General features: G+C 42.7%; 1 protein-coding gene and 1 non-coding gene across 2 annotated transcripts in view; both read left to right on the forward strand.

Moving 5' to 3' along the window:
• The window catches only part of CCBE1 (collagen and calcium binding EGF domains 1), a 1,498,511-nt gene that overhangs the window by 26,271 nt on the left and 1,449,947 nt on the right, over nucleotides 1-22,293 (forward strand). The window lies entirely within an intron of this gene.
• On the forward strand, nucleotides 20,992-21,063 carry TRNAA-UGC. Its single transcript has one exon. It is a non-coding gene; the product is annotated as a tRNA-Ala (tRNA).

A 22,293-nucleotide genomic window follows, 5' to 3' on the forward strand; every position in this document is an offset into this window, starting at 1 on the left:
CTCCTCTGAACTTAACTGCACAGCTGCTTCTTTCATTGATGTCAATGGGAGACCATTGTCTTTTGGCTGATCATGGTAATTTACACAGCTGAGAGCAAAATCAGTTGGCAGCCACATGCATTTTTGGGTAAGGTCAAATGGTTAATTAGCATTACTGGTTCTCCTGGACTGCCTCATTACAATGTATCATAGCTGGCTGTACTGTCCTTTGCACTGATGCTTTTGTTTGTGAAAAAATAATGTGGTAGGGCAGTTTCCTGAATACGGAGAGATTACCACAAAGTGGCAAGGTTTTTCACACACATTAACCCTTTCTGAATATCAGGGTTATTTCTTTTATTGGTCAGATGGTCATTTAATAAATGTGTATGATGAAGGATGCTGTCAGCAAAGTGGGGAAAAAGGAAATATACCAGTGAATTGCAAAGTGAAGTGCAATAAATTTCATAAAAAGGGACATTTTTGAATGGATTGTAAGACAAATGTGGAGATAAATGTTTAAAATACTAATACAAATGTTGAATAAAATGGACAGAGTAATGGCACTAAACATGAAAAAATTATGGTGGGGAGAGGCAAATGATGTTGCCTAATATATTCAGATGATTTAAGGAAAGTAGCATGGTACAGAGCAACCTTCTGAGAAGGAAAGGAAGCTAAAGAAAATTGTGAAAGGCAAGATAAAGAAAACATTATTCATACTGAAATGTAAGACACTTGTTTATTAGAATCAGATTGTTTAGGAGATGAAAGCATAGAGGAAGTTAGGACAATTAGAGGTAAAGAGTCAATATGGGGGGAAGAGTAAAAAATATGAAAAAGAAAAAAGAAAATGTCTGTTTCTAAGGACAGAAAAGTGGGGAAATATAGTTTTGACAGTGTATCACTTAAACTGACCAGTGTTAATGATGTTAAGATATAAAGACGTTATGTCTTACCATAACATTCCATCTGTATTGCTGATCCTCATTCAGTCATTACGCATGAATATCGGATCCGTCCTCGGAACCGAGCCGGCCATTTTTCAAGCTCGCGTCAGCTTCAAACTCTCGAGCTAAACTCTTACCACAATCCCCCTCTCCCTGTTACCTCAGATTGAGTTTGCAAGTCAAAGAAGGTAGAGGCTACCTCTGGTCAAATAACCTAAGAAAACCTGATAGTGAGATCCACTAGAAACCACAGTAGGGGGAAGGAGGGAGGGTTGTAATGACTGAATGAGGATCAACAATGCAGATGGAACATTATGGTAAGACATAACCTTTATCTGATATTGTTAATCCTTGTTCATTCCTTATGCATGGGACAGAGTCCCCAGCTACCTCTATTCCTGGGAGGCTCTCATGAAAGGACATTCCTGAGCACCACAGAACCGAAAGATGCTCTTCCCCTGGAGGCCAAATCCAATTTGTAATGAATGATGAAGGTATGAGGCATAGCCCAAGTTGCAGCTGCACAGATGTCGTGTAAAGAAGCTCTGGCACGGAAGGCAGCAGAAGTTGCCACCGACCTTGTTGAATGAGCCTTCATGGTAGTAGGCAACGAGATATTATGTTGTGTGTAAATAAAGGTCAGACAGTCCTTCAACCATCTAGCTAATGTGACCTTAGCAATAACAGATCCTAACCTAGGTCCAGAAAAGGCCAAATATAACTGGTCAGATTTATGAAAGGGTTTAGTCCTGTTTAAGTAAAAATGGATTTGCCTGTGGATATCTAGGGTATGTAGGCAATACTCTCCTCTGTTTGAATGATCGGGAAAGAAAACTGGCAATTCAATGGCTTGATTAATGGACATTTCAGAGATCACTTTAGGCAGAAATGATGGATTAGTTCTTAGAGACACTATCTCTATGAAAAATCAAGTATGGACTCTTGATACATAAAGCTTGAAGCTCAGAAATACATCTGGCAGAAGTAATGGTGACTAAAAACAAGGTTTTCCATGGCAAATACTTGAGGTCGCAAAAAGAGGCTGGTTCGAAAGGTGACATTGTCAGAGCTTGTAGAACTAATGATAAATCCCATGGTTGAAAAGGTTCTCTAAAAGGTGGCTTCAGATGATTCACACCTTTTCTGAAGGTATTGCACAATTTATGGGACATAAGAGAGGAATCTTGGACACCCTCATGAAAATTAGAAATTGCAGCCAAATGAACTCTAATGGTAGAGGCCGACAGACCCGATTGAAAAAGGTCGGCCAGATAGTCTAGTATTATCGACACTGGTGCTAAAAAGGGGTCTACCTGTTTATCTTTCAGCCAACAGGTAAATCTTTTCCACTTGCTCAGATAAGTAATTCTAGTGGAAGACTTATGAGAAGCAGTGACAATATCACGTACTGGTAAAGAAAGATCATTCTGCCTGGCAATCAATGGAATTGGAGTAGCCAAGCCGTGAGCTTCAGGCTGTTCAAGTTGGGATGAATCAGGTTCTGTGGATGTGAGATCAACTCTGGGGTTGGATGGAGAATCCATGGTCGATCTTGTAGGTGAGGCCAAAGGAAGGGGAACCAAATTTGTCGAGGCCAATATGGTGCTATGAGGATCACCTTGATCTTCAACCGTATGGGCTTTCTTCAGAAACTGGGGAATGACGGGAAAGGGTGGAAATGCATAAAGAAGACCCAAGGGCCAATCGTGGACTAGACCATCCCTGGATGACTGTCCTGGAGGGGGAATCAGGGCAAAGTAGTTGCTGCATTTGTAGTTGGTTGGGGATGCAAAGAGGTCACAGCAAGGACAGCCCCAGCGGTGGAAGATCTTGCCACTATCAAGGGATTCAGGGACCACTAGTGAGGTTGAATAATGCACCTGCTGAGTCTGTCTGCTATCACGTTGGAACTCCCGGGAATGTGCATTGCTAGAAGAAAACGGTTGGTAGCCAACGCCCATTGCCATATCCTCATGGCCTCTAGACAAAGGGGGTAAGATTTGATTCCACCTTGCTTGTTGATGTACCAGACCACCGCCATGTTGTCTGATTGAATCGCAATTGTCCCAGATGGCAGCAGGGGATGGAATGCTTGCGATGCCAGAAGCACTGCCCTCAGCTCTAGAACATTTATATGCAAGTGGGCCTCCAGTTTGGACCAAGAGCCTTGGACTGTCTGTCCCTGACATAGCCCCCCAACCCATCAGGGAGGCATCCATGGTCACTGTGGCCTTGGGTTGCTGGGGGGAGAAGGGGCAAGACCATTGTGAGAAATTGTGTCATCCACCAATTTAAATCCTGTTTGCACCTGTGGGTTACTCAAATCATGGCTGAAAGAGGATGCTGAAAAGGCTACCATTGGGTGAGCAGTAGCCATTGTAGAAGCCTCATGTGAAACTTGGCCAGGGGAACAATGGTGATGGAGGCTGCCATGGAACCTAACAGCTGTAGAACTGAGTGAGCCATGGATTTTTCCCTTGAAAGGATTGGAATTAGTTGTTTTATCCTTAGAATTCTGTGCTCTGGAATAGCAGCTCTGCAGTTTTTTGTGTCCAAAATAACCCCTATGAATTCTGTTGACTGAGATGGGGTGAGATTGGATTTCTGCCAGTTTATGGTTATGCCCAGCCTTTGAGCAGCGAGGAGAGAGTATGCCAGGGCTTTTTCCAGTAGATGTCTGGTGGGGGCAGAAATGAGCCAGTGGTCTAGGTATGGAAACACCTGGAATCCTTGAAGTCGCAAGTGAGCTGTGACAACTGCCATGCACTTTGTGAACACTCTGAGAGCTGTAGAGAGTCCAAAGGGCAGTACTCTGAACTGGTAGTGACTGACTCCCACACGGAAGTGCAGAAATCTTCTTGATGGCCTGTCCTCCTTTATGTGGTAGTAAGCATCTTGAAGATCTATAGAGTACATCCAGTTGTCTTTTTCCAAAAGCGGGAGGATAGACTGTATTGTGACCATCCGGAATTTTTGTACTCTCACAAACCTGTTCAGTACACTGAGATCCAAAACTGGTCTCCAGTCCCCGGTTTTCTTTGGCACCAAAAATAGTCTTGAGTAGAATCCGGATCCTATCTGGTCTGGAGGGACTATTTGGATGACTCTCTTTCTTACCAGCTTTTCTATCTCTAGTGCTGCTTCTTCCCTTTGACTGGGTGGAATGTTGGGAAGGTTTTTTGAAGGGGCAGGACAAAGATCGAAGGGGATATGATAACCTCTGGTTATAATCCTTTGTACCCAAGAATTGGTGGTGATGGTTAGCCAGGCAGAAGGGTACAAGGAGAAACATCCCCCAACCACCTCCAGAGGAAAGGAGTTGGGCTGCTCTTCAGGAGCGCTGGTAAGATTGACCAGGGAAAGAATCCCTGGAACCCTGGTTATGCAGACCCCCTCTACCCCGAAAGGAGCATCTTCCCTGTGAGTTTCCCTCTCTGCCTCTGGGGGAGAACTCGGCCATGTGTTTCACAGAAAGGACCCCGAGATGTCTTGAACCATATCTTCCCACTCTTTTGGTTTCGGGACACAGCACATTGAGGGGAGAATAACAGACACCTACAGCAGAAAGGGTCTTACCGCCCTGTTCACATCTGGCCAGTGTGCTTTTAACTTTGGGCCCAAACAATGAGGAGGCCTCAATGGGAGCATTAAGAAAGGAAGACTTAAAGGGTTCTGTGAAATTGCACAAGCGCGTCCAGGCGTGTCGTCTCAAGACCGCAGCTGAACCCACCACTCTAGCTGCTCCTTCTGATGCATGAGATATCAGTCACATAGAGAAGTTAGAAATAGATTCAATGTTGGCCAGCTGAGAGGCCACTTTTTCATGGACCTCATCAGACACGGCACCAGCCAAGGTTTCAGAGAGCTTACAAATCATATCCCTTTCAAGCCTGGTAAAATGTGCCATATAATTCAGGGACCTGATAGCAAAGGTCGCTGAAGCAAAGTGCACTTCCCTATTCTGTCCAGGGCCCGGGACTCTCTGTTAGGTGGATGGACAGTCTGGCTTTCTTCTTCTGCCAGATCCTTTTTTGTTGCATCCGCCACCACCAAAGCATCCACAGGGAGACCTTTGGACCAATGGGGATCCAAAGCAAGAGGGGACAAAATCTTATCTGGCCTCCGGGGAATAGCTTAGATGGTATCAGGGGCCTTCCAAGCATGCTACATGATGAGCCAGACAAGTTCATTGGCAGGTGAAGTAACCCAGGAGGTAGGGGGCCGGGTGCAAAAGGCCTGCAAGAACACAGATTCCTCAGAGGTTGGATTAGAGGACTGCCAGTCAACTCTCTGTTTCAGGATTTTGAGGATATCACCAAAGGATACCTCAGAGGGTGACCGAGGGGATCCTTCCCCCTCATCGAAATCTGTGTCTTCATTGAGGGACTCCTCTGTGGAGTCCATGTGCCTCCTCTTACATGAAATTTTCTGGTGAACCCCCTCAGCAGGAGAAGCTGGAGAAGACAGCAGAATAGGGGATTCCTGAGGGAATATGTCCTGCGGCCCTTGCACCTGGTGTCCACTAGGTGCGACTTATGAAACCAGTGTACCAGAAGAGGGCGGAGGTATAGACAGTCCAGTATCGCCAGCAGCAGTGAAAGTCTTCTCCATTAGTTGGAAGGCTGGTCCACCCAAAGAGGAGTGCATGTCTAGGACAGGGGTCACCCCTCCCCTAAGTGGCTAAGCCTGCCAACCCGGAGTCCCTGGATGGCTGTAGAGCAGAAAACTATGCGTGTCGCAACTGACATGCTGGGTCATAGCAAAACTTTCCTGCCATGAAGGCAACTGCGGTTCCTTAGTGAGAACCATAAAGGGGACCGCAGAAGGGGAAGACTGTGCTATATCCATGGACTGAAAAAAGGCAATGAAGGAGGAGAATAATAATGGGTCTTTGGAGATGGGTGATCACCTCCCAAGGAAGGATAGTTCCTGAGGGGTGGAATACCTCTGGCCAAGAGTACCTGGTCCACAAGACGCAACACATCATGCTTGGAAAGGCTTCTAGTGGACCTCACAGAGACTGAGGGAGAAACAGGCCTGTCCACAGAAGAGGCAGACTCAGTGCCCATCTCATCTGTCTGCACCGAGGACAACAGAGCTGAGAGAGACTGGACTACTGTTGTGTGCACCGAAGAAGTCATCGGTGCCGAGGTCATGGTCTGCACCGACACAGGGACTGGTGCTGAAGTGGTTGTCGGTGCCAAAGCTGGAACCGACAAAACTGGAGTCAACAATAAAGGTGTCAGTTCTGAGGAAGATCTCGGAGCCGACGCGGTCAAGGTCTGTGCCGACTGAACGGTTGGTGCCAATACAGTGGTAATAGTCTGAACCGAGGAGCCCCTCGGTGCCGATATATAAAAGGCTGCAGGAGAAGATGGAGCCGAAATCACTAATAGATCCAAAGGCCTTGTTGCTGAAGGTCTAGACACTGAAAGCACTGGGGCTGACTGAGTGAGCTCTGGAGCCAAAACTTTAGCCTTTTTAGGTTTTGGTTGGTGGGAGTCCCCAGCCGGGGATGAAGGCAAAGATTTAGCCTTAGTAGGAACATCCAAGATTTTCTTATGGGCTCTAGGAGGGGTTGAGGCCTCCAACCCAGAAATAGCCTCTGAGAAGGGAGATTTAAGAAGTCCCATCAGGAACAGCTTGTTTTTCCTTTCCAACAAGGTTCTATTACAAAAGTTCTCACAAATAGTACAGGGTGGATCAACAGACAAATGGGAAGCTCCCAAACAATAAACACACAAAGAGTGTGCATCAGAAGTAGGTAGTTTGTGTCCACAATCAGAACACTGCTTAAACCCCGGACTACCTTTCTTATCTGCTATGACAGCAAATTAATTAATAGAAAAGGTGCCAACAATGGTACAAGAGAGTACCCGAAGGTATGAGAGAAAAAGGAAAAGGATTACTAACGATGGTAAAGAGAGAGTACCTTGCGGTAAAAGGGGTAAAGAAAGAAGCAGAAAAACCTGAAAAAATTATGTACGCTAGATGCGATAGGGCAAGAGTCAATAAAATATGAACTTTTCTGACAGAAAAGTAATCTGAAAAACTATTAAATAACAAATGACTGTACTTAGCTCAAGAGAAGTAGCTTGACACGACCGAATGGGCAACACAGCAAACAAAATCTGAGGTAACAGGGAGAGGGGGATTGTGGGTAAGAGTTTAGCTCGAGAGTTTGAAGCTGATGCGAGCTTGGAAAATGGCCGGCTCAATTCTGAGGTCGGAACTGATACCCATGTGTAAGGAATGAACTAGGATTAACAATATCAGATTACATGTTATTTTGATGGTGCAAAGATTCCTAGCAGATGTGATATGTTCTTTGACACAGGTTTGAACTTTTGTAAAATAAAAGGAGATAAGGAATGTTAAAATAGATAAATGTGCTGGCATAGTAATAGTATTAAAAATGCTGACATTAACGTTTTGGATTCTAGTGCAATTAAAATAAGGACAACAACTATATTAGACATGAGGAGTAAGGAACTCCTAAGTTGATTGCAATATATATTTGTATGAATATAAAAGAAAATAAGAAGGCATTTCAAGAGCTGAAGGTTTATTCAGTTATTAATATGACTATAATAACACTTAAGTGATTTAAAATGCAATTTGAATAAGAGAAACAGAAAAATAATGCAAGGTATGAGTTAATGAAGTATGAACATACAATTTTAGGTTAAGAAAGAAGCTTACTTATATAAAGGCAAATTGACTGATCATGTAATATTTAAATATTGCAAGATATTTGTGGATATAACTGGCTTTACATATTATCTGGCAATATGGATAGGTTTGGTAAGAATAACCATGTAGTGGTCAGAGGAGAAAGCATAAAAAGATTAACAAATTGTACTGCTGAAATTGCATGTGTAACAGTTACAGAGTGGTTATTTGATAATAACACCTTGTTATGATTCATGGATAGAATGGTGGGTCAGTTATAAAGTGTATATTGAGGCAGAGTGATAAGTTTTATGGAGTAATGAGAGAATTATCAAAAGTTGGAAAAGGAAACTTGGGTGTTTACTATTTAAACAAAGTATTTTTTACAAGAAAAAAATAAGAAGTATAACTTTTTGACAGAGAGAGTGAGAAGGGAAGAAATTACGACAAGAAAAAATAATAGATAAGAGAGGAGAAAAAGTAATTGATAAAGAATAAGGAGAACAGCAGAAAATTATATCAGTTATTTATATAAAAAGAGAAAGTTGAGATAAAATGTGGTAGGATTTAAAAATAATAAAACATAAGGAATTGTTTAATAGTTTCCTTTGGCAAGCATGATATCCCCCTTAGCTGTCACGTAAACATAGATAACAGAGGAACTGCAAGTTAATATGTACATATAACACGAGTGGAAAGATGAAGATATTAAGGCAAGATTTATGAAGGGGTAAATATGGTGCTATGAAAGAAAGGTGATGGAAAATAAAGAAATAATGATCTGCTATGTTGAATAATACAGATTATAAAGCAATGATGATGATAATTCAAAGGTTTGAAGAAGTATGGTATGAAAATGAGGTAAACTGGATTTATGGAGTTAAAGGAAGATAAGTGAAATGAAAGGGAAGGAAAGAAAAGGAAAGGAAAGGAGAGGAGAGGAAAATAAAGGAAAGGAAAGGAAAGGAGAGAAAAGGAAAGGAAAAGAGAGGAAAGGAAATGTTGATAGTTATAACGGGTCTATATTATAACATCGAAGTCTTACAACTTCAAATGTTATAATATCGAACCCATTGGAGCTAAACACCAGAAAACCGAACAGTCAGAATAGCTAATTTTTCCCAGCGAAAAAATTTGCTTTGCCGACAAACATACACACAACAAAGCACACCAAAATAAATAATCCACACACATACACTTCACAAAACCCTACACTAAACCATACATACACCACTAGCTATACACTTACCTTAACCCAACCCTAACCCTAAGGTCCCTAACTATCGCACACTCACCTTACTCGCTCCCTAACCCTAAAGTCCTTATCGCGCACTCACCTTACCTGCTCCCTAACCCTAAGATCCCTATCGCACACTCACCTTACCCACTCCCTAATCCTAAGGTCCCTATCGCACACTCACCTTCATTCGCAGACTTACCTTAACCCGGTCTGTAACCTTCGCTCCACAGTTGAGGAAATAGTGAAGCTGCAGAAACGGCCCACCGAATACTTTCCCTAGGAAAGTATTCAGTGTTCTGCAGCTTCGCTATTTCCAGAGTTCGCTCTAATGGGTTCGATATTATAACATTCAAAGTTGTAAGACTTCGATGTTATAATATAGACCCAGTTATAACAGGGGCTGTTGAAAGAGTTTATAAGCAGATGACAGAACAACAGAAAAATGTTTTGTATACATACTAAATGAATGAAAAATTATGGTATGAAGACAACCAAGGCTTGTGAAAGGGTGGCTAGGGTGAGACATAAGAAATTACATATATCACAATTAAATATCAATCTCTAAACAGGTTTTGTGCTTGCCAAATGGAGATCTGCCATAGTCACCACCTACACAAAGGAGGGGCATCAATGGATCTGCGTAATTACTGACCCATAAGTCTGACCAGCTTTATCTGTAGGACATGGAGAGGATCATTACAGAATTAATAAATAAGGACATAAGTAACCTACAATAGCTTGACTTAAACTAGCTCAGTTTTGTCAAGGGTAAATCAACTTCTTTGAGAACATTACTGAAACAACAAATGAGGTAAAATCAGTACACATCATGTATCTAGACCTCACAAAGGCATTCAACACCATCCCACACTCAGGTATTGTTGCTAAACTGTCACATTTAAATGTTATTCCCTATGTAATCTATTGGATAGCAAATTGGCTCACAAATAGTGCCTTGTAAAAGGGTAGACGGCTCTACTTCTGTCAAAACACCTGTCACTGAAGTTGCACCCTAGGGGATCAGTTCTTAGGTCACTCTTTTTTTGGCATTTACTTCTCAGAGGTAAAAGCTAATGTAAATGTTTTGTGACTGACCGAGTTTGAAGATGACTGTAAACTTGATGATATCATAAACTCTCCAGAGGACACCAAGATTCTCCAAGAGGACATTTTTAATAAATTAAAATGTAATGCCAAAAAATGTACAATAGTCTACTTTGGCAAGCAAGATGTCCATTGTAGTTATTACACTGTCAATACACCCATGAAAATTGATTTGGTAGTTATGGACCTGTGACAACAAACTATCCCTTAATCACCATGTATCCACTATTATATGAAAGTATTTTTTTCTTTGCACAATTGTAAGGCATCTAGGTCCAGGAATGTGATAATTCTACTATATTTGGCACTTATTAGACCAGTCATTAAGTTTAATTCTCCTTCAGTATGCACCTGTCCAAACACTCAACATGACTTGAATAATAACAACACTTTCTCATCAAGAAAATCAAGGGCCTAAATCATAAAAAGTACACCGACCATCTCAAAGTATTGTTTCTCTTTTCAGCATCATGCAGGATACTGAGGGGCAATCTATGTCTTACATACAGAGTCTCAACAGACCCGATCCTCTCTAATCTACTGCACATTCACAAGTCCAATGGTTCATACATGAATACTAGGCTAATGACCCTGAAGGGCCATTTTATGCCTAACCAATAACCTGAAGTCAGAATCAAACTCTGTACCTTGTGTTTATAAGATGAAGACCTTAACCATGATGCTAAAGCCCCTCCCCAAGAAGCATGAGGCATCATCCCTGGATGGGCCCTTATGACCAATCTTTCAGTTAACAGCCAAACATGCTAACTGATTGCACCACAGAGACATTTGGTAGAATAAACATCCATTTAAGAGATCTTAACCTCTTCTGAAACATAAATAGAACATGCTGGAGGGATAGATATGTATTACAGAGAATACCACTTCTTTAGAATCATCTTCCTCTCCACATAAGTCAAGGTAACTCCCTTACCCTATTCAAGTGCAGTCTGGGTGAATGGTTGGGAAACCGCAAATTTACCCTTGTAATTTAGAGTTAGTGTAACATATGAATGTTCTGACTGGCTCTGGGTTATTATACCTAAATTGCAAGGGCTAAAAATTGCATGGGAATGAAGAGCTTGGCTTCTAAGGATTCTTAATGGATCAATAGCTTAGTAAGTACCTACTAACCTATCTATGAACCTAAAGAACCGGATACCCATTATGCTAAATAATACAGATTATAAAATTCTGATGACTGTTACTCAATAACATTAATAGCAGAGATTTATGGAATTAAAAGGAAGCAAAGAAATGTTGATAGCTAAAACACAGACTGTTAACAGTAATATTAGACTTAATATAAGTGATGTGTCTTATGTGTTTGACTATGCGGTACATAGTTAATTATTGGAGAGTCTATAAAGTTATAAAGTTAAGGAATAAGCAAAAAAACAGCACAATTTATGAAAACAGTATCTAATAAGGTAAAAGTGAAAGTTTATTTAATGGATGGCTAGGTAAGAATATTAAGCCAGAAAAGGAGTATCTTATGAGAGGCATATTTTGTATTAGTAGAAAACACAATAGTCATACAAGTGTTAAGGGAAGTAAAAGAGGGAAGATAGATGTATCAACATGAAATCAGCATATCTTTAAGAGCAGCTTATGCAGATGATATTGTATTAGTCACAAAAAAAGTAAATTATGGATGATAGACATAATAAAGGAGGTAGGAAAGTACTTCACGTGTGTAGACGTGCTTGGATAAAATGTGTTTAAGGGACTGGGAATACAGCAAAAGTTGGAGGTATTTATTTTCAATGACAAAAATATTGATATTAGCCATAACATTTGGAAAACAAGAAGATATGAGAAGGCAAGTGAAAACTGTATTGGAGGAGATGGAAAATACTGGGAAATTATGGAAATATTTACCTTATCTTCTAGAAAAAATATACTTGATAAACTCAATGGTTTCGGTAAGATAGGATATATTGGGGGAGTTTTATGGTGCCAGTGGATAAAGTATGATTGCAGATAATATTTTATATTGTATGAGGATTTAACTTAAATGCTAGTATGCAAGGTATTTTATATAATAAAGTAGATAGACGATGAAATGGTTTGATAAATTTCATTGTGTGCCTGAGTTCACTGTATTATTTAGGAAACTGGAAATTGAAATGTATGACCTATTGCAGAAATATTGATTGCAGAATAATGTGTGGATGGCACATGACTTGTATGCTCATGTATATGGCATATGTATGCCAACGGTGTCATGGTGCTGCACTACAGAGATATAATAGTGCCACAGTGCAGTGCTATGTTGCATGACATGATCAAAAACATACATCCATGCTCAAAGGGGCTGACTCGAATGAGTGACCATTATTAGTTTAGGTACTGTGGAATGCAGATGTTCTTCATCTCACATTGCTGCAGTCATAACTTGTGGGTAGTCCGCTGTCCTCGGTCGGCCCGAATACCAAAGTATTAGGCTGGCGTTGGTCATGGGCGCTCAGATCTGACGTCAGTGCGCCATGGTATTAAAGCGCATGACCGACGTCATATCCTCAGTCTTTTTTGCCGCATGGTCCGAAGCAGAAGCAGCGTTTGCAAGTGCCGTTCGGCGTTCTGAAATTTTCGTATTCTGAGTTTCAGACCGAAACCAAGTTGGGCTAAGTACCCCGTTGGGGAATATTTTGTTTTTCTTGCCTCAGTTAATTCCGGATGTCAGAAAAAGTGAATAATTGTATTTCTTGTGGGAAACAGATACCGCATAGGGATTACCACTCTCTGTATTCCTTGTTTGGGGCCTGAGCACGACGTAGTCGGGTGTCGCTTTTGTGCTAGGTTTAATAAGCGCACCATTAAACGTAGGTTAGATTGCGCTAGGCTTGTCTTCGGTAAGCGGTGTAATTACAATATGCCGTCGGATCCTCCGACGCCCGCTACCGCTAAGAAGCGCAAGGAAAAATCGTTAAGGTCCAAGCAGGATGAGTCGTCCGTTCCGGACGCCGGTTCTTTAGAAACTATGGTGGAATCTGTAGATCCAGCCGAGGTTTCAGCTGAGTCTCAGGGGGAGACGTTAATTTTGCAGGATGTGGCCTCTCAGGAGTCAGGTCAGGCTGAGGGGGCCTCTCAGGTTGCTGTACTCCCTTCTTTGCCTAAGGGGGTTAGGCCTTCTCCTTCTGTCTCTAAGGTACCTTCTAAGGGCAGGCCTGGTTTGCCTTCCTCAGGTGTCAGTCCTAGTTCTGCAGGTTCTGTGCCTAAAAAACACATGCTTAAAATGGCAGAAGATTTAATTTCCTTAATCAGGGGTTCTATGCCCCCTCCAGATAAGAGGTCTAGGGTGGAGCCAGAGGTAGAATGTTTGGAACAGGCTTCAGATTACTCAGAGTCTTCGGCTGAAGACACTCAGGATTTTCCTCCTTATTCTGATTCAGACGCAGAGGATTCCAGTCCTTCTGCTTCTCCTCCAGAGGATTTTTCTTTTTCAGAAACCCTGCATTCTATGAGGGAGCATTTTAAATGGGAAGGCCAGGATTTCTCGGATTCCCGAAAGAGGCTTAGGGAATTTTTGTTTTTACCACAACATCGGCCCTTAGCTATACCTCCTGTTTTGGATGTTGTTCAGGATGTTTTCTCTGAGGCTTCTCTTAATCCAGACTCTTTGCCTCCTGCGCCAGTTAAACCAGATAGGTATTACAGAGTGCCTGAGGCTCATAAATATCTGTATAAGAGCCCAAGGGCTGACCCAGAAACTATTAGCCAGGGACCTAAGGGTGTCAGGGCTTCTGTTGTAAAGAATCCAGTTCCTATGGATAAAGATTCTAGAGCTGTGGATAGGTGGGGTAAGAAAGTGTACACCTCTTCCACTCTAGCAATGAGGGCTTTGAATTGCCAGTTTCATATGTTGAAGTACCAGAATTTTCTCCTTACTCAGTTAAAATCTAAGGTAGATGCTTTGGCAGAGGGCATAGAGTGTAAGGAATTACAGGATTTGGTTCATGCCTCTGATCAGGTGGGTAAGCATTCTTTGCAGTGTGGTTTCGATGCTTTACAGGCTTCTTCCAGGGTGGCTGCCACTGGATCAGTTATTCGCAGGCACGCCTGGCTTAAGGATCAGAATTTGTCAGAGCATGTTAAAGCTAGAATTTTAGATGCTCCTTTACAGTCTGAAGTTTTGTTTGGTTCTCCTGTGGAGTCTGTCTTAAAGAAAATGGAAGACAAGGCTAAGTCTATGCAGACTGTTAAAGATTTTTTGCAGGTGCAGCCCCTAAGTTTAGCAGGAATTGGCCTACTAAGGGATGGGCTTACCCTTCTTCTGATTTACAGTCTAGGGGCAGATCTAGGCGTGGTAGGGGCAGAGCTCAGAGTTCTTTCAGGCCTAGAACGTGGAGTTCCCCTGCACAATCTACAGGTGAGGGCAGGGGCCAGTCCTTTCGTAAACAGGCCCAATGACCTGCATCTTCAGCTGCCAGATCCCTCCTGTCTGGCAGCACCTTTGGGAGGAAAGTTGGCACTCTTCAAGCAAAATTGGCTTTTAGTCACCCAGGACAAATGGGTGTTGGACATTATAGACCGAGGCTACAAGTTTTATTTCCACACATTGACTCCTTTCAAGGGCATGCCAGACGTTCCTCCTCAGCAAAGGGTAGAGGCTCACAAACAGATTTCTTTACTTCTTCAAATGGGGGCTATACAGCAGGTCCCTCTGTCAGAAGTGGGCCTAGGATTTTATTCTCGCCTGTTTCTTGTACCAAAGAAAGGAAACACTTGGAGGCCAATTTTGGATTTATCTATCCTCAACACATACCTGGACATTCCAAAATTCAAAATGTTGACGTTGCAACAACTTCTGCCTCTGTTGGGCAAAGATCACTGGATGGTAACTCTGGATCTCAAAGAGGCTTATCTTCATGTTCCTATCAGGCCCAGTTGCAGGAGATACCTGCGTTTTCGGGCTGGGACTTTACATTATCAGTTCTCTGCATTGCCCTTTGGCTTATCTACTGCCCAGGGTGTTCACAAAGGTTCTGGCTCGGTGATAGCCTTCTTAAGGTTAAGAGGAATACAAATTTATCCTTATTTGGACGATTGCCTGATTCTTGCTCAAGACAAAAACAAGCTTCTTCACCATCTACAATATGTTATGGCAGTGTTAAGGTGCCTAGGGTATTCTGTGAACGAAACAAAGTCCAGTCTAGTACCCTCTCAGGAAATGTGCTTTCTGGGTGTGAGACTGAATACAGCTTCCCAGATGGCCTTTTTGACCCTGGACAAACAAAGAAACCTTACACTTTACTTCCAACAATTGTCTCTATGGTCCAGGCTGACTGCAAGGACAGTCCTTCAAGCCTTGGGGTTCATGGCATCTTGTATTCTGGTGCTTCCCAATGCCAAACTTCATATGAGGAAGCTACAATGGTATCTCAAAAATGTATGGACGCAACACTGCCACGATCTGGACACTGTCATTCAGATAATACCTTGCATTCAAAAGGAATTTTGTGGTGGGCTCAGGAATGTCACCTAAACAAGGGACTCTCTGTGACCCGACCAGAGGCGAGTCAGATCTTAACGACAGATGCCTCGGACAAGGCTTGGGGAGCTCACCTCAATGGAAAATGGGTTCAAGACACGTGGCCTGCCAGACTTCAACATTTACATATCAACTTGAAGGAGATGTTAGCAGTCCAATTTGCATTGATGGCTTTCAAGGATCTACTTCACCCAGGACAAGTGTTGATTCAAACAGACAACACAACTGTCATGTGGTACATCAACAAGCAAGGGGAACCCATTCGTACCCTCTTTGCAGGCAAGCTATGGTTTTGTGGGAGACTGCTCTCAGTTTGCACCTCACTCTTCAGGCAAGGTTTCTGCCAGGAGCACAGAACTCCTTAGCAGATGTTTTGAGCAGACAGATGGTGGATCCCCACGAGTGGAAATTGGATCCTCATGTATTTTGACAGTTGACAGTGATATGGGGGCTCCAGACATAGATCTGTTCGCTTCTCCACTAAATTTCCAGTTGCCAAAGTTTTGCACAAAGATGTTTCATCCAACAGCTTGGAAAGTGGATGCTCTATCATTCAGTTGGAGCAATCTTCACGTCTATGCCTTTCCTCCTCTGCCTCTCCTTCCCAAGGTGCTCTTGAAGGTCAGACAAGACAAGCCCTCCATGATTCTAATAGCTCCAGATTGGCCTCGACAGCACTGGTACCCTCTGCTGAGGAGTTTAGTAAGGAGCCTCCTTGGCCTTTGCCTTCAATTCCACACCTTTTGTCTCAGGCAGGCAATCATTTCCTCAATGTCAGGATTCAGTCCCTGCATCTAACAGCCTGGCATATTCTGTTCTAGAACCTGGAGGGTCGCAGCTTCCTCAACAAGTTTTGAATGTTATTTTGGAGGCCAGAAGGCCTAGTACAAGGAAAGTTTATGCAGATAAATGGAGGAGATTTTTTATTTGGAGCAAAGCAAAGAGCTTTGATGTTTCCAGGCCTGATTTGAGTGTTTCTCTTCAATATCTTACGGAATTATTAGACAAGGGTTTGTCTTTCTCCTCTGTAAAAGTTCATGCTGCAGCCATTTCTGCTCACTATGACTGTGACCCTCCATTATTCTCTCATCCTTTGTTTAAGAAATTCCTTAGAGGGGCAAAGAACATAAGACCCCCGCGTAGAGCTCCTACTCCTTCCTGGGATCTCAATTTTGTGTTGGAAAAGCTTACTTTACCTCCTTTTGAACCTGCAGCTATGTCTGAGTTAAAGTTTTTGTCTTGGAAGACTGCTTTTTTGTTGGCCATTACGTCTGCTAGAAGGGTATCTGAATTACAGGCTCTAATGGCAGTTGAACCCTTCCTGATTTTTCATAAGGATAGGGTATCTCTGCACTAACCCTACTTTTATGCCTAAAGTGGTTTCAAATGTGGCCTTGAACCAATCTATTCATTTGCCTACTTTTTATGCTGATCCCCAAAATAAAGGGGAGAAAATTTTGCACACTTTGGATATTCACAGGCAGTTGCGTTATTATTTGAGCAGGACTAAAAGGTTCAGACAGTCTCAACAGTTGTTTGTTTCTTTTGCTTTGGCCTCTCAGGGAAAACCTGTTTCAAAACAAACTATTTCTAAGTGGATTGGCCATTGTATTGCTTTTTGTTATTCTCATCATGGTAAGGAGATTCCGGCTGGAATCAGACCTCATTCCACTAGGGCTACTGCCACTTCTACTGCTTTTTTAAGGGGTGTAGCTACTAAAGATATTTTGGAGGCAGCTACTTGGAGTTCAGTGCACACTTTTTCTGAAAATTACCATCTCCCTCTTTATTCCAAATCTAGGGCTGGATTTGCCACTGCAGTCTTACAGGGCATGTTAGCAGCTCCCAATGCTTTATGATTTTGCCAGCCTCCCTTTACCTTTGCTTTGGGATTCTACCCACAAGTTATGACTGCAGCAATGTGAGATGAAGAACATAGTACAGTTTTGTACCTACCATAAATGTAGATGTTCGAAGATCCACATTGCTGCAGTCCAATTTACCCTCCCTCCTTCCCCTCTGTAGTTTGGAGTGGTTGTATGGTTTGGGTGGTAGAAGTTGTTTGTACATGGGTTTTGGAGGTTTTTCTATTTTTGGCTGTGGCCTTTCTTTTTAGGGCCTTCTGACATCTGGGGCAAGAAAAGACTGAGGATATGACGTCAGTCATGCGCTTTAATACCATGGCGCACTGACGTCAGATCTGAGCGCCCATGACCGACGCCAGCCTAATACTTTGGTATTCGGGCCGACCGAGGACAGCGGACTACCCACAAGTTATGACTGCAGCAATGTGGATCTTCGAACATCTACATTTATGGTAGGTACAAAACTGTACTATATCTAGAATGGTATGCCTGCAAGAGCAAGGTTTTCTTGTATGTTTTTTTTTTTTTGCAGTGGGACTTCCAGCAGCACCTACTAGAACAGGATGAGCCCTTGCAGAAGCTGGATATCTTGTGTCAGTTATGACATTATCACCTATTCTAGTCAGCAATGTTGTTACCATGTTTTATGTAGTGTTTTTTTTTCATTATGTTGTGCTTTTTGATGGGCAGTTGTAGTATAAGAGGAGGTGCCAACATGTTCTCTGTGGTTTTCTGTGTCTGAAGCATCTAGTTCTAAATTGCCAGAGGCCAATCTCTTAGCAGTGGGGCAGTAGCAATCTTGCAGAAGGTGACATGAAAGGGACACAGCTATTCTAAATGGTCACTTCTCAGAAGGGTCTCGAGGGGCCAGCCATGATCTTCTGGAATCAGGTGAAAAGGCTGGTGTGGTAGCAAATGGATGTCCATCTCAGCAATACAGAGCACCATTCTGGTGCCACATGACAAACAGACCCTACTCATTTAGCCACTGGAGGAGCAGCCAGAACCCTAACATCAGGCACATAGACAAGGGATGCCTGGGTTTGTTGCATCTTAGATGGACTGGAATACACTTGTGCCAGAATCTTACCATAGTCTTGTGACATCCCCACTCTGGGCCAGTAGTCAAGGAGCCTGAATCCTCACCTCTGGCACTGAAGAGGGATGTTCACTTGGAACTAAAATGGATACAACAGTATTTCCAGATGCATCTCTCTGCATCAAGCACAATTTCCCTTAAGAGCACATAGAGGTTTCCCCTTCTGTCCAGATCCCCATTAAGGCTCTGTAGGTTTGAGTCCTCAGCTGAATGTCCAAGCCAAGTCCTCCAGCCCCCTCTCTGTGAAACCAGTGCATTGTGTCCCTGATCCAAGCAGCTGAAACACACACACACACACACACACACACACACACACACACACACACACACACACACACACACACACACACACACGTACACTTTGAGATTTGCTTTCCGCATACATGCAAACAAACACACATGGGAAAGGCTGGCACTAATTTATAAGCTATGCCACCTTCTGTCCAGTCTATAATGTAGTTACACTGAAACCAGACACTCTGAAGGCAGCTACTCTAAGGCTCTTACAAGGGTATACAATTATACTGAGTGAAATTAATAATACAAATGATAGTGTCTGGCCAATGCAGTAAGGGATTCAGGAGTGATCATAATGTCACCAAATAGATATAAACACTCTCAAAGGTTAAAACATTTTCTAAAGGACCAGCCACAATGAAAAGTTTAAATATATTTAATAATAAATAATAAAAGAACATAGAAATACTAAATATCTATTTACAATAAATACCAGAGTTTCAGTCACAGGAAATATTAAAATTAAAACAGCTGGGCAGGTTCACACAGTTACAGAAAAGCAATACTTAACTAATATCACTATATTTTCCTGACTGATCTAAAGAATTATTATTCCCTGGCTACTTACTAGAGCAAGGCAAGATGATGTAGGTGAGGAGTCCTGCCCTGTCAGGTTACAAAAACAGACTTCTCTGAGACATCAGTCTCACCTAATGTTAAACATTATTTTTTAGTGATGGATTACAGAATGACATCACATATATCTGATCATCTGAGTTCTGGTTCCTATGCTTCCCCCCTTGGCTAGAAGCTGTCAGGATTTAGCACATATGTGTCAATAATACACACACACACACACACACACACACACACACACACACACACACACACACACACACACACACACACACCCCCCTCCACACACACACACACGCACACACACAGAGAGAGAGAGAGAGAGCCTTGCTAAGATCTGCTGCAGCTCCTGAAAGTTATAAAACAATTTCAAACCTCCACCCTTCAGGAGTAGCAACTAGTTAACCTCAAAGACAATGCAGGAAGCTTCCTAGTACAGAGTTTTTGTGTGTGGTTGCATTAAGAACTGTAAGATACAACCTTTATGGCCTAAGCCAGGTAATGTAACTTCAGATTTTTCATAGTTTGAGATTAGCCTCTTTTCTTCCAGTATCATATGTTAAAACATATCTATTTAAACAGTTACAATAATACATGTATATTTCTTTTTCTGTCCAGCAGGGCACACTGTTGCTACATTTTTTAATGCAAGCAGCTTTACAAATACATTTTTCAAAACAAACATCTGTACAAATCAGTTTGATATACAAATGACATATGATTCTTTACAAAATTCCAGCTACCTGTGCTGGTATATGTTACACATCCACTGCCCTACGTATACTGGCATAGCTGGCAATACTTCACATCATCACATCTCTCTCCCTCTTTGAAGACTCAGGCTAGTTTTTCAAGTGACCCTTGAGAAATGTTGCTTGAGAGGAATGATCCTGTCTGGGAATACATTAATCTATACCCTGTCTTGAGAACTCATCTGCATTAGCATTGCTGACCCCACTACAGTGCTGCACTGTCATGTCATATGCCTGCAACCCTAGGCTCCAACTTTGTAACTTGGCATTTTGCTGACTGGCTCGAGGTAACTATAGCTCACCCTCAGACTCCTCCTGCCTCCTACTGCAAATACTTAGCACAAGGGCCTCCCTATCATGGTAAAGTTTCATCATGTTAACACGGTGCATTTTGTGCCCCTGCCTCCTACCTAACAATTCTACCATGTAGTTAACATCACTGACCTTCCTTATGAATTTGAAGGGTCCCAACTGAACTGCTGCAGCTTATTGTGTCTGACAGAAACAATAACCATAACCTGCTCTCACACAGCACACTCTCAAGCTGCATCATTCCTGTCATACCAGACCTTTTTCTGCAGTTGGGCTCCTGCCAGAATCTTCTTGGCCAAGCCCATGAGCTTCCTAAGCTTTGTCCTGAGGATTAGGACATATGCCACAACAGACTCCTTGTGGGATTCACACTCACCCTCCCACTCATCATGAATCAAATGTAATGGGTCCCCTCATGCTATGCTCATACAGCAACTCAAAGGGTGAAAAACATGTGGATTCCTGGGGTACCTCTCTATAAACAAACAGCAGAAGAGGCAGATATTTGTGCCACTCTCTCTTAAACTGGTCTGCAAATGCCTGTGGCATGGTCTTTAATGTAGAATTTAACCTCTCCACAAGACCATTAGACTGGGGATGGTAGGGGGTGTTTTTTGGTGCTTCATCCATGCAGCACTTCCACAGATGCAAGGGGATGTAGCTCAGTGGTAGAGCACATGATTTGCAGGTATGAGGTCCTGGGTTCAATCCCCAGCATCTCCATAGCATTTTGGACGGTGCAGTGGTGCAGCGGTAACAATGTTGCCTCACAGCAAGAGGTTCTCTGGTTTGATTCTCAGCTGGGGTGCCTTCTGTGTGGAGTCTGCATGTCCTCCCTGCATTCATGTGGGTTTTCTCTGGGTGCTCTGTTTTCCTCCCACATTTCAAAGACATGCATCTGGAGCATTTCTCCCCAGGCCTCCGATGAAAATTGGCTTCATTCCAAGTTGGACTTTCCCGGTTAACAAATGTTAAATAGATAAATAAAAATAAAATAAACAAGATAGCAGATCTGACATGAAATTGGCACCTCTGTAAGTCAGTATTCCACTCAGAAAACCTGCCCCGCTGAAAATGTCTAACAAGGCATTTGCCACCTTCTCTGCTTCAATGGAAGAAAGAGACACTGCTTCATGGTATCTGGGAGCATAATCTACAACCACCAGGATATACTTCTTTCCTGTGGAGCTTGGGGTACTCACAGGCCCCACAATATCCATAGTTACCATCTGAAATGGCTCCTCAGTCACAGGCAAAGGAATCAAAGGAGCTATCAAAGGAGCTTTGACCTTATCTCCCCCCTGCCTACTTTTCAGCACTGCTCACAGGTGCTGTAGTACCCTATTACATCCCTAGCAATCCCAGGTCAATGAAAGTTCTGCATAATACATCTCTTTGTACACTTTATGCCCATATGACTTGCAAAAGGAATGTCATGGGCTATGGCTAGAAGTGCCAGATGGTAGGCTCTAGGCACTACTGACTGCTTTATGGCCTCACTCTCCAGCTCTCCTTCAGAGGTCCACTCTCTATACAGTAACCTTTTGTTCCAATATACAGACTCCCTCCTTTTCTTTGAGAATCAGGCACCTCCCCAGTTACCTCCCTCAAGTCTTAATGTAGGATCAAAGAGCTGAGTTTGTCTCAACTCTATCTTTGTAACTTCCCATCTCTTCCTCCACAGGAAGTCCGAAATCCTCTGACAGTGGTGCCTCGCTGTCAGCCTGGGTACTACCACTCACCTCTGCCTCAGCAGTTACTCTGTTCAAGGGAACATCAGTACCTACCAGCAGCTGTGGATCACCATTAGGCTTACTGCTACTGGGTAGCTTCCTCTCTGAAATACCCACCTCACCAGCCCTGATTTCAGGTGCAAGGTCTGTCTGTGTTTCTACCAGGCTTCCAGACCCACATGTCTATCTCAAAGCCTGACGGCATGTAGCTGTATGCACA

This window comes from Protopterus annectens, chromosome 1.part0 (assembly GCF_019279795.1).
Source record: "Protopterus annectens isolate FY-2018-M chromosome 1.part0, PAN1.0, whole genome shotgun sequence".
Lineage (NCBI taxonomy): Eukaryota > Metazoa > Chordata > Ceratodontiformes > Protopteridae > Protopterus > Protopterus annectens.